The sequence below is a fragment of the Astatotilapia calliptera genome, chromosome 7 (genome assembly GCF_964374335.1).
Source record: "Astatotilapia calliptera chromosome 7, fAstCal68.1, whole genome shotgun sequence".
Classification (NCBI taxonomy): domain Eukaryota; kingdom Metazoa; phylum Chordata; class Actinopteri; order Cichliformes; family Cichlidae; genus Astatotilapia; species Astatotilapia calliptera.
Window position 1 is genome coordinate 64,063,057 of NC_137428.1, and position 12,105 is coordinate 64,075,161.

At 37.7% G+C, this 12,105-nt stretch overlaps 1 protein-coding gene across 3 annotated transcripts in view; it reads right to left on the reverse strand.

The window, feature by feature from the left end:
* The window catches only part of rassf7a (Ras association domain family member 7a), a 39,160-nt gene extending 29,283 nt beyond the window's left edge, over positions 1 to 9,877 (reverse strand). Inside the window, exons 1-2 of one of the 3 annotated variants that reach the window (XM_080304873.1) lie at positions 9,744 to 9,875; positions 4,112 to 4,238 (exon numbers count right to left, since the gene is read on the reverse strand). The gene's annotated coding sequence lies outside the window, so the exon portion shown is untranslated. Of the gene's footprint in view, positions 1 to 4,111; positions 4,424 to 9,743 lie in introns of those variants that run through there. The other 2 variants (XM_026176428.2, XM_080304874.1) reach the window with 2 other exon arrangements.
* Between the last annotated feature and the right edge of the window lie 2,228 nt (positions 9,878 to 12,105).

Below are 12,105 nucleotides of genomic sequence, written 5' to 3' on the forward strand. Positions count from 1 at the left end.
TTTGAGCCTGAAAGCACTATGGCAGTTGTACTTACTTATATAGCAAAATTCATTGTACTTAGGCTACGTCCACACGTACCCGGGTATTTTTGAAAACTGAGCTTTTTCTATGCATTTGCACCTTTCATCCACACATAAACGGCGTCACTGAAAACGGAGATTTTTAAAAACGCCTGCCAGGGTGGATATTTTTGAAAACTCAGTTTTTGCATGTACATGTGGACGAGGAAAACTGAGAAAACGCAGCGTCAAAGGTGTGTGCCATTTTTGACATCACACTGTGCGCCACGTTATTGTTTCGGTGAAATGAATTTCTACAATACTGTTAATTGTACTCTCTGCAGTGTTTAAATGCTTACACATACACACACAGTTACTGTCCCTCCACACGTAGGACTCGGTTCTGCTTCTATGTCCTATCTTTGTTTACTATTTCCCACCGAGGCTTCTAGACTTCTGATTGGCCAACATTTCTACACGGTTAGGAATATATCGCCACCTGTTGCTTTGGCATATTCCTAGCAGCATTTTCCTTTATTTTTGCGCTTACGTGAGGACGGGATTATTTTTTTTAAACAAAAACGGAAAATCTCCATTTTCAAAAATACCCATGTACGTGCGGACGTAGCCTTAAATGTGCATAAGACAGAAGATGAAAAGATAAAAACCTATGCAGGTTTACAGTGAAAATGCAAAGTAGTAAAATACAAGTTAAATACATACAAAATACACAAACACACACACACACACACACACACACACACACAAAAACCTACAGCTGTGTAAGGCTGGAGAACAAGAAGGCAGAAGTAGACAAAGGAGCTGTTGGGACGCTACTATACAGGTAATTCCAGCGGAAGGGTTTACATGAAGAATTCAAGGCAGTAACCCCAAACTGTGTGAGCGGCTCCAGCAGATCCCAGGAACGACATCCGAGATCCTACTCCAGCAGAGTGCAGTCGTTGGAACCTCTAGCTCCCAGACCTCTTGTAGAGGACCCAAGCTTGAAGGATAAAGACTGCCAGCACGGATGAGTGGGGAAATATATATAACAAGACAGAGCTGCTCTCTATGATGATGTTCATCTAACCTGGCACAGAAATCATATTTTGAAGATTAAAGATTAAACGTTTTTCCAAATAACAGCTTTACCCGTGTATTTATTTCTAAGAGCAGATTATACAATTTTTTTTTTCTCTGTGCAAAATAGTTTTTAGTAATCAAATTCTAAATATATAGAAAACCTCTGCGATGTCCCAAACATGAAGCAGACACGTTGTATGAAAAATAAAAACAATATAATGAATAACCCAGACACCTTAAAGATTTATGAAAACATGGGCGCCAGTTTAGCTCACAGGGTGAGCAGGCAACCATATGCTGCAAGGCCTTTTCTACTCTCCACTACTGCACCATCTACTAAAGTCAGAAGGCTCCAAAAAATAATTAAAGTACAGCATGTATGACTAGCTAGCTTTTCCCCAAGAGATTTATTTAAAAGGTATTTATTAGAAATTACCCACAAAATAGCTTTGGGCTCTTATGGTTAATACTGATACTTAATTAAATTACCTGTTTGCACTAGTTACTATCAGCCCATATGTGAACCAGCCAGTTTTCCCTCAGAGACAACTTAATAGACAGCCGGCTTAATTACAAAATCCTAAACACAAAGTTATAGACCTCTGTCAAAGACCGTGTTTTTCCCCATCCATATCTCGAAAGATCAAATCAACAGTCCAAACAGGAACTATGTTAGCCAATCATGTTTTTGCAGTGATGGATGCAAGTAGCAGAGAGGAAGAACAGTTTCAACTTCACTGTAGCAAGCACACTTCTCTATTTTTGTGTGTTTTACTTCCATGAATAACATGAATCAATAGAGTATTTCTTCAGTACTCTCACTGGATGGGCAGAAATGTAATCGTATCAGCGCTCTGAATTAGACCATTAATGAATTATCATTCTGTTCCGAAAACAAGCATCACTTCTTTCATTCAGTTGGACGGGGATTTAAAAAGTTACTCCTCACATAACTACCCAGTAGAGCTGGGCGATAGAACGATAACGATATGTATCGCGATATAACTTTTTCTCGATAGAAAAATTAAACTATCGCGATAGACCTCGCCGCTCTTGTCCTCTTAAAACAAAAAAACAAAAAAAAGAAAGCCAATCCAAATTACGTAGCGCAGAGCCGAACCAATCACAGCCGCAGCGTCACGTCACGTAACTTGTTACTTACAGCACAAGTGCCAAGCTGCACGTGTGTTTGTTTGGGAAGCAGCCAGCCACGTACCGCCCAGGTAATGGAGGAAATGAGTGTGCCGACTAGAAAAATCAACCGAGCGTGACCGAAGGGAAAACAGATGATGGTTCCAATGCCGGATGGAAGAGCCATAGAAGTTCCGTAGTGTGAAGGTATTTCGGCTATTTCAAGTCTGACAAAAAACAGAGTAGCGTGCACTGTAAATTGTGCCGAAAGCAAGTCTGGAAATACAATAAACTGGTGCATGCGCTATGTCCACACGTACCCGGGTATTTTTGAAAACACAGATTTTCTATGCGTTTGCACCTTTCGTCCACACGTAAACGCCGTTTTTGGTCACTGAAAACGGAGATTTGTAAAAACTCCGATTTTGCATTTACGTGTGGACTAGAAAAACGGAGAAAACGCAGCGTCAAAGGTGTGCGCATTTTTTGACGTCACACTGTGCGCCACGTTATTGTTTCGGTGAAATGAATTTCTACAATACTGTTACTGTTAATTCTACTCTCTGCAGTGTTTAAATGCTTACATATACACACAGTTACTGTCCCTCCACACATACGACTCGGTTCTGCTTCTATGCCCCAGCTTTGTTTACTTTTTCCCACCGAGGACTCTAGACTTCTGATTGGCCAACATTTCTGCACGGTTAGGAATCTAGCGCCACCTGCTGCTTTGGCATGTTCATAGCAGCGTTTTCCTTCATTTCTGCCTTTACGTGTGGACGGGATTATTTTTTAAAACGAAAACGGAAAATCTCCGTTTTCAAAAATACCCGTGTACGTGTGGACGTAGCCTCAGTCTCTGACTGGAAGCGCCAATTCGTCATTTGGCTTTTGTCAGACTAAAGTAACTGTTAAAACTGTTTGAAAAGCTCAGCTATACAACAAGGAGAGATTGAGAATTTCCTTTTAGTTCTCAGTTTATTTGATATTGACAAAAGTTAGTCAGTTTTGTCTGTTCTTCTGTAAAACAAACTAAGATTTATTTTTAGAATTAATATTTTGTTTCTAAGTGGAATTGACAATGTTTTGTTTGTTCTATTTTGAAACTTAAACGCTTTAGCGGCTGCCTTTTGTGTAGTTTGCAATATTTGCCTTTATTTATCTGAAAAAGTCTCATGTTCCTTAAGTACATCTACCCTGTTGAACTTATTATGGGAAATAAATATTTAAATAAAAACAAGCTGCTGATTATTTCACATTTTACTTGTGAGCAACGGCACATTTAAATCTTACAAATATAGTTATTTGGCTTATATCGTGATAGATATCGTTATCGCCTGAAATGAAAAAAACATATCGTGATATGAAAAAATCTTATATCGCCCAGCTCTACTACCCAGAGACATCAGCAAGATGCTTAAGAAGTGAACTTGCCTCTTGATGGACTTTGATTTCCTTCCTTTTTGGAATGTGTAAAATGAGTGCGTGATGCCATATCTTTAAATTTCAAAATAAAACATGGATAAAACTTTGTGCTAGACACATACAAGTTAGCAGGAATCCCAGTAGATCAAACGGTTAGAGTTAAAAAAATATTTTTTAACAAGCATCAAATAGTGCTCCCACTCTATTGCTAACATGGACATTAGAGTTAGAGTATCTCTAAAATAAGGCCAATTTATTTTTTAACTTTAAGATTACTGTTCCAATTAGTAATGATTGTTTAATCACTGACTAATTTGTACTGGATGCTCTATTTACTTAGTAGGTGGATAGTTTAGTACTTAGTATTTTAAACAAGTTCAACCATGTGCTCAGCTAGAAAAGAAACAGTGCAACGCAACAAAAAAAAAAAAGCACCTAAATCTAAACAAATAAGGTCATTTGTTTCACTCACCTCCTGCAGTCTAATGGACTCTGCAACTGCCAGCCTGATGAAAAAGGAGAAGAAGGAGAGGAGGAAGAGCGAGACAACCCTCTCACTGTATGTGTGTGTCGTGCTCACAGGCTACCTGATCCACAGCCTGACGAAGAGACGGCGACAGAGAGAAAGAGAGAGAGAGACCAGGTCAGAACAACGCAGACGGGAGGGGGCAGCTGTAGAGAAAAGCGAAGTGGTGCCGCCATTCCCCGTTACCCGGGAAACCAACGCTCTTTCAAAGAAAAATGGCCAATGGCAAACACCGGCAATTGTGTTCAGACAAAAAGTCACATGACTGCCCAAACACCACTCCCTATACACTGAGAGAGAGGAGAAGAGAATAAAAAAGAAGGATGGCGTTTTTGGGTGGAGGGGTGATAGAGGACCTAAGATAAAGAGACAAGGATAGAAAGGGAAAGAAACTCAAAGTATAGCTGACCTGACGCTTGAGTGAAAAAACTTTTTCCACAGTCTAAACTCAACATGAAATAAATTGGAAACTATTTTTTTTTCCTGTTAACAATAGGATATTAAAAGAACAGTTGACACACTCTATAACTTCCTTTCCACTTTAGTAATGTTTTATTACATGTAGTGCATTAGCATACACTTTCTGACAGGACACCATCATGACCAAATGACACTTGTTGTCATCATGAAACATTAACCAAAACCACCCGTCACACATATACCAGCTTTAATAAAAACAAAACAGCTGTATGTGTAAATGTTAGATTAACATTTTATATTCTGTTGGGCCATCATTAGACCACTATAATCATGAAAAGGGAAAATTTGGGCTTTCTCAGTCATCTCAGTTTACTATGCCCCCCAATGTAATAAGATACTGGCTTCAGCTGCTCTCTTGCAGAAGAAAAGGATTAAAAAAAAAAAAAAAAAAAAAAGGCTGAGAATATGACTGAACAGTGGTTGTGGTGCTAGCAGCAGGGACTCGTGCCGGTTTCATTACCAACAGCTCAGTAGTGCATTTAGAATTACTTGAAACAATCTGAGGAACCCCCACTTAACACCACACACACAATATTGCCATTAACAGTGTGTATAGCTTGTAACTGTGTGATAGCAAAAAAATGAATCAATTATCAGAAGAAAACACTAATAGACCATTAAAAAAAAAAAAAAAAAAACACACACACACACACACACACACACAATTTGTAACTGCATTGAAAAAATATTGAGTATTAATACTAGGAACTTGGGAGAAACAAGATTCCATCTTAACAGCACTCATGGAGGTACTTCTCTTAAAACCCAAAGGAGTCGATCCAGTGTTTACCGAAAGGCTTGAAGACTTGGAAATCGGTAACTGCATCATCTCAAACACTTCAATACGCCCGACTTACAAACAGCCCCAGAGCACAGCAGATGTCTGAGCCAAATGAAGCCAGCAAAGCTGCATCATCTGTAGGAAGTGGCGATGCAGAAATCCGTTTTCAGGTTGATTTATTTGATCCAATATCAACAGATGACTGAAGCGTGATCTGAAATCCATGTGCACAGGAGAACTTATTACTGATCCTATCCTGCCCCTTGGGCTGGATACGATCACTCCCCCACAGGTTAGTGTTATCTCGGAGCATGAATGGCCAACGATTCTTCAGTCTAAACGGATTCAGCTGTTTTAAGCTAAAATCTTTTCAAAGCTACTTTTACATTTGTTTATTTTATTGTTGTCATGACTTATTTATGTTTCCACTTTAGACCATTTTAATAAACCTAAACTTCAAAATTAGTTTGTGTTTTTTTTTTTTCACTATGCACTCCCTGAATAGTCAAGTAAATTGTAGTGAGGCTTTCCAGCTAATTGTAAATCCCCTACAAAGCAGTGAGACAAATATGGTCTACAAGTGATAGGCAGATGGTTTATTACCCTGATGATATCACACATCCATCACTCTCTCTGCAATATAGTGAACACTTGAACACAATCATCTGCCTTTTAATACATTGCTTCAGTGACACTAAATTACCCTGCTTCAGCTGTGGCTGGTAGGTCTCATTCTCCAAAGGCATCTAGCAAGAAATAAGGGGCTCAATTACCTCCCTACAACATGAATGGCGACACAATAACAGCAATAAGCCTCAGCAAATGAAGACGACAGAGCCGCCGGTATCAACTGCATGGACAGTCATGAAAAAAAAAAAAGAAAGAAAGGTTATGGGGAGGTCTGCCAGAGGCTTAACAATCCTGTACCAGCTTATCAATAGATAGCACACACATTGTAGCTCTAGGCTTATCACAGATTCTTGGGATATGCTTGGAGATACCTGAAGATTGACCCATTCATACAATGACACATTGAGTTATTTGTCAGTCTTTCTAAAAGTGTGTGACCGACAGTCTTAATAACTTTCTTCTATGAATATTCAGAAGAAATAGGAATGCATTTTCTCAATTAAATTAATTAAAAGTCGTAATTACAAAGTATCCACGTGCGGATTTGCTCCCGAGAGTCTATGATGTGAGTGAGTTTGAGATTATTTTCTCCTGCCTTATTGGATTGAAAGAGAGAAGGAAAAGCAGGAGTCTGGAGGCGAAAGTGAGGAATTTAAATGTAAGGACTCACAGATGTAATGAACAAGGCTATACAGAGAGTTGGTGTGACACAGGAGGATGGTAGGGATAGGCTGATGTGAGGGAGATGATCCACTGTGGTGGCCCCTAAAGGGAGCAGCCGAAAGATGAAGAAGGAGAAAAAGATAATTGACATTTACTTATCAAATAGTCAGAAATTGCAAGATGATGCAAAGCTTTGTGTCAAATATGGTAGCAGACTCAATTAAATTTAAAAAATAAAATTCCTCAATTTAAAATTGACTAAACTGGGGGTAAATTACTGGCCGACATATACTGGTGATTGTTTATAGAAGAATACTTATCAGTGAGCACTGGTATTGTGGTGATTGTTGTATCTGTCAGGAGAAAGTATCTGATGCACTGTTTAACATCTGCAGTGTAGCGTACCGTTTCTGGCTGTCTATCCTTCATTTCACAAACACAAAGAGCTGTTAAAGTACAGTGTGCTGCATGTACCTGTTCCAACTTTTTCAAAGCACGGTGTTAAGTTTAAAAAAAAAAAAAAGTTTGTTAAAGGGCATTGCATTGCACTTTTGCATTAATCTGAATGGACTAAAGGAGACCACTCAGTACTCGGTTTCACTCAGTGATTCCAAGTAAAACATGAAGAGGAAACAAAAACAGTTTACAGAGCTGAACAATTGTTTTAAAAAGTGAAGTGGGAAAGTTTTTATTTTTTCAAAAGAAGGAAGAAGCCAATATAATACAACATGGTGTGTGAGGGATGTGACAGAGAAGTACAAACAACATATGAGAAGTGGAGGAGATACATGAAATCAATACGAGGAAGAATCAAATACCAAATACAAATAATCAATCTTAAAACGCCTCACATCAGAATAGCTAGGCAAACATAAATAACAGATAAAAAGTAAATAAACTGATAAACGTCTTTGTATACAGGTATACTTTGAATACTTGGTAGAAATATATGTGATATATTTATAAAATCAATTATTTGCATCAGCAATTTATGAATATTTTTGTTGCTTTTCCATTTATTGACCTTTAGAGTTTTGACTGTCGATAAAGACATTTGAAGAAATAGATAACGCGGAAAAGTGATGTGTACTTTTCATTATTATCTATCAAGCCAAACAATAAGCAGATTGTAAATCAGCACAAAATGCAGATACATCAGTAGGCCAATAAAAAAAATGGCTGACAACTACAGATCGGTGTTGACGTAACATATTTAGATTTTAAAAATAATACAAATGATGTGTGAAAATATGTCAACGTGTCAGGTGTACCAATGGCCAGCACCTCCATCAAAAATGTTTAGTCTACATAGACACTATGGTCATGCCATACCGTACCGTCCCTAATGATTCCAGTCATTGTCATCTGACATGTATGATAGCAAGAGCTGCATGTCAACCTCCAGTGACGTTATAGCAAAACGAGAACTACTTCACCAACCACCAACAAAACACAGCGCTATGGAAATATGCAAGAAATCTGTTCCTGCTGAAGGTGGAAACAAAATAAACATACTTGTTTCACCAACTGAGGCGAAAACACACCGTCATGTGCAACCAGGCTACAAGGAGAGCAGCTGGTAATGTGTGGCCCAAAAGTAAACAAATGACTCAACTGAGCATTGCTGAAGCACTTGCTAGTTGCACTCCTTTTGACAGGAAGAGCAAACATGGAAATTGCTGACATGGTTACGCAGTGGAAAAGCACAGCTTTAAAGAACTGGTGAAAAAGCTCAACTAAGATTACAACATCGCAGGCTGAAAATATTTTTCAAGTTCCATTTGAGTATGTGTGAATACTGAGCATCTCCTTAAAAGTTACAGGCTTAAGTTACTTCACTTATTGCTGTTGTTAAAGTGTTAATCAGTTATTTATACTTTTATTTAAAATTTCACAGGAAATCACTACATAGGCTACTTTTGTGCTTACACTTGACTTCTGCGGTGTCACTGCTATTGCCCTATATTGTTGGGCGGCCTTGAATAAATTGACAGCTTGAATTCTGTTACCCGTTTGGTGGGTGGAGTGGTTGGTGCTCTGGCAGTAACTCACTGAAAAAGAAGGACATAAAAATGCCCTTCATTTTGTTTGCACTACTAAATGTCGCTTCCTTTGGGCTGCACTCAATAAAAGGTTTTTCAGCATTAATCTTCTATGCTGACAAAAAAAAATGTATATATACACATTACAAATTTCCTTGAAATATTGTTACATAACGTTGATGCTAACAAACATGAATCAGTATTTTGAGACCTGGAAAGATGAAAAATCATGTTCTGGTAGACAAAAATAATGTTGGAAAAATTTGTTGTTCAGGAAAATAAATCAATAGATTAGAGGTTATGACTAATTCCCAAATCGTTCTATGACATAATTGCATATTCAGCATGATTTGAAACTAGTTACTGAGTGCATAGTGTTGTTAGGAAAGTGTTCATTAAGGTGACTGTGCAAGGAAGCAGAGGGTCATTTTCCTATGGACTTCTATAACGCTTCAACTGTCTTCTAGCAACCAGAGAAGTGCCCCCTACTGGCCAATCAAAGGAATTAATGTTTACTTCACATTAGCATTGGCTTCATTTTTGAGACCTGAGAGCTACGTCCATCTTCTATATGCAGTCAATGAGCATCGTGGAGCTTTGTGAAATGATAATGTTCAATGATAACATTTCTTCTCATTGCCAGTAACTTCAGTGTACTGTATAAACATCATTTAAGCGATTATTTGTAAAGCTTCAGTTGATCTATTTACATAAAAATATATTAACATAGCAACAATCCAACTAAACCTACACAGAAGCTGCTCCCATCAACATAAGTGGACCATTAACACCACAAAGTGGGTAGGTAAATTTTGTATCCCAGTTTATCGTTAGCCTGTCACCATACTGCAGGTGCTCTGAGCTCAGTTGCCAGCACTTGTTGCATTACCACCAGTCTTAAAAAACATTTCCGTTCAACTTTATCTTGATATAAACAAAGATTTTAAAAAAGATTTTAAAAAATGAAATGAAAACAACTTACAAGTGAGTTAGCAGGCGTTTTCAATTCAGCGGACAGTCGAGTGCTTCATCTCATCTTCCAGCTGCTCACTGTGGGCAAAAATCCACACTCCAGTCCGGTAAAGGCAAACTACACGACTTCCGGTTCGCCCTTTCAAATTAAAGGTCTTAACGACAAGCTTGTGAAAAAATAAAATGAAATAACGTGAAATGCAATGCTTCTGGGGAGTTGTACCTCCCCAGAAGCGAAAATTATATTGGAAATAAACAAAAACTCGTGAACATCTGCATTAAAAATAAGTGAGTTATAATAATATTAATGAGCAAAGATCTCCTGTGCCTCAAAGCAATATGGCTCCGAGGTAAGGAAGTAACAATTCACCTTACACCTCACCTAACAATTGCTTCACCGCACACAAAGGTGTGATCTGACGTCTGTTCCTCCTGTCATCTCTTACTGGAGTCATTTTGTTAGGGAATTTGGGAAGAATTTGGTCTTTCTCACACTTTTTTTGTTTGTTTATGACAAACAAAATGAAGGCGGTCTCTTTCAAATTAATTCATAGGTTTTAGCCTGTGAAAAACACTCGTTGTGAGCCCTTTCTAGAGACTTGCTGCCATTTATTTTGGTCTTGTACTTACGCACAGCTTTCATGGAAAAACATTGTTTATTTTATTTCTAACAAAATCTTTGTACTTTTCTACAAAAAAAAAAAATCTTACATGGTGTACTGACTCAAAAGCTTTTTACCTGATCTACTTGACTTTACTCCTTGCCAAACACATACATAAATGATAAAAACATTAAAATTTGTAATGCTTGTAATGTCTTTGTTTAATGTTACCGTCGCTCTTTTCTTTTTTTTCTTCTTCCCCTATATGTATCTGTATTTGTTTATATACATGCTTGTATATAAACTGACTCCTTTAATCCACTCACATTAATGCAAAATTGCAATGCGACACCTTTTCTAAAAAAACAGGTATATGCACCACGCCGTCCTTGAACAGCTCTTTGTGTTTGTGAAATGAAGCATTGATAGCCTGTATCACAAAGCAACAGTACACATGTTTATTTGTGAAAAACAAAATCTGGGAACAACAGTGATAAGGTATAATTTAAAAATACCAGTGTAAAGTATCAAATAATTTAAAAATACCAGTGTAAAATACCAGTTCAAAGTAAGGCAAGTGAAAGGGGATAAAAATGTTTTCCAGAGGAAAGCGGGAGCTATCACTTTCCTATCATTCTTTTTAATTGATACCCATGGTTGCACTGATATGATAAGGCATCAACAAGTGGGGCCAGTGCCACCCCAGGCTATGCCCTGTGCGTCCATGCATACTTATACACATTTTTATAGAAATGACTAATGGCAAATGATTAACCGCCACTTTTGGAGGAACAACCTGGAGCTGTGTCTCCATGGCAGCAGCAAACACTAATAAGCCTTTTAGGATTGGCTCATTGTTTATTATGATAAAAAGCTAGTTAACCTGTGTCAACACGTAGCTTTAGGTAGTCACAACAAACAGCGTGATGGATGTAGCAGAAAAGCATTTGTCCTTCAGACTGTTAGATCATTTAATGGATTGTAAGTAACAGCAGTTTTAATGATTTTGAAGTTGAAAATCACCTCTCTCCTCCTCAAACAAATCTGATTTGATCTGACAGGAGGAAGTTGGCACTATTAATAGATATTTTTCTGACTAAACTGATTGTGTTACATCACAATGTCTTCAGTATCTATGTAATGCATGAATATTGACTGTTACCCATGACTGATCTTACATAAGATTGTTATTCATTTAATTAAAAGAATGTATTTGTTGGTTCAAGAACATGTAGAACAACAATATTACTGAGTATTACTGAGTATATAGATTTTTTGCCAAATTAATTGTAACAGTTAACATTATAACTGCTGTTACAGTTATTAATAATTACTGTTTCAAAATAAAGACAAAATCTAGGTCTGTGAATGTTAGCCTAAGTGTTTCATTCACATCAGTTTGAGCAAAAAAAACAAAAAAAAACCCACTAATGAATATCGGTCTGTTTAAGACTCTCTCTTGCACATCAGGTAATCCTTGTTGCCTCTGCTCAAAGTTTCTGAACACACGGCATTGAAACACAATGAGTGGTAAGTGCTATATAGCTCCAGTATGCCAATTTAAGATTGCAAAACAGTGACTCAAAGCAGTGCCTTAGGTCATCATTCCTGATATACTCTCTCCGTGCAGTGTGAAGCTGCAGTTTTTAGTCTATATTATCCTACGTTTTATATTGCAAAAAGGCAATGACAAAGAAATCACGTTTCAGCAGCTTTGCGTAATGTGACTTTCTCTCATACATAACGTGACTTTCTCCTAACCACTCTTCA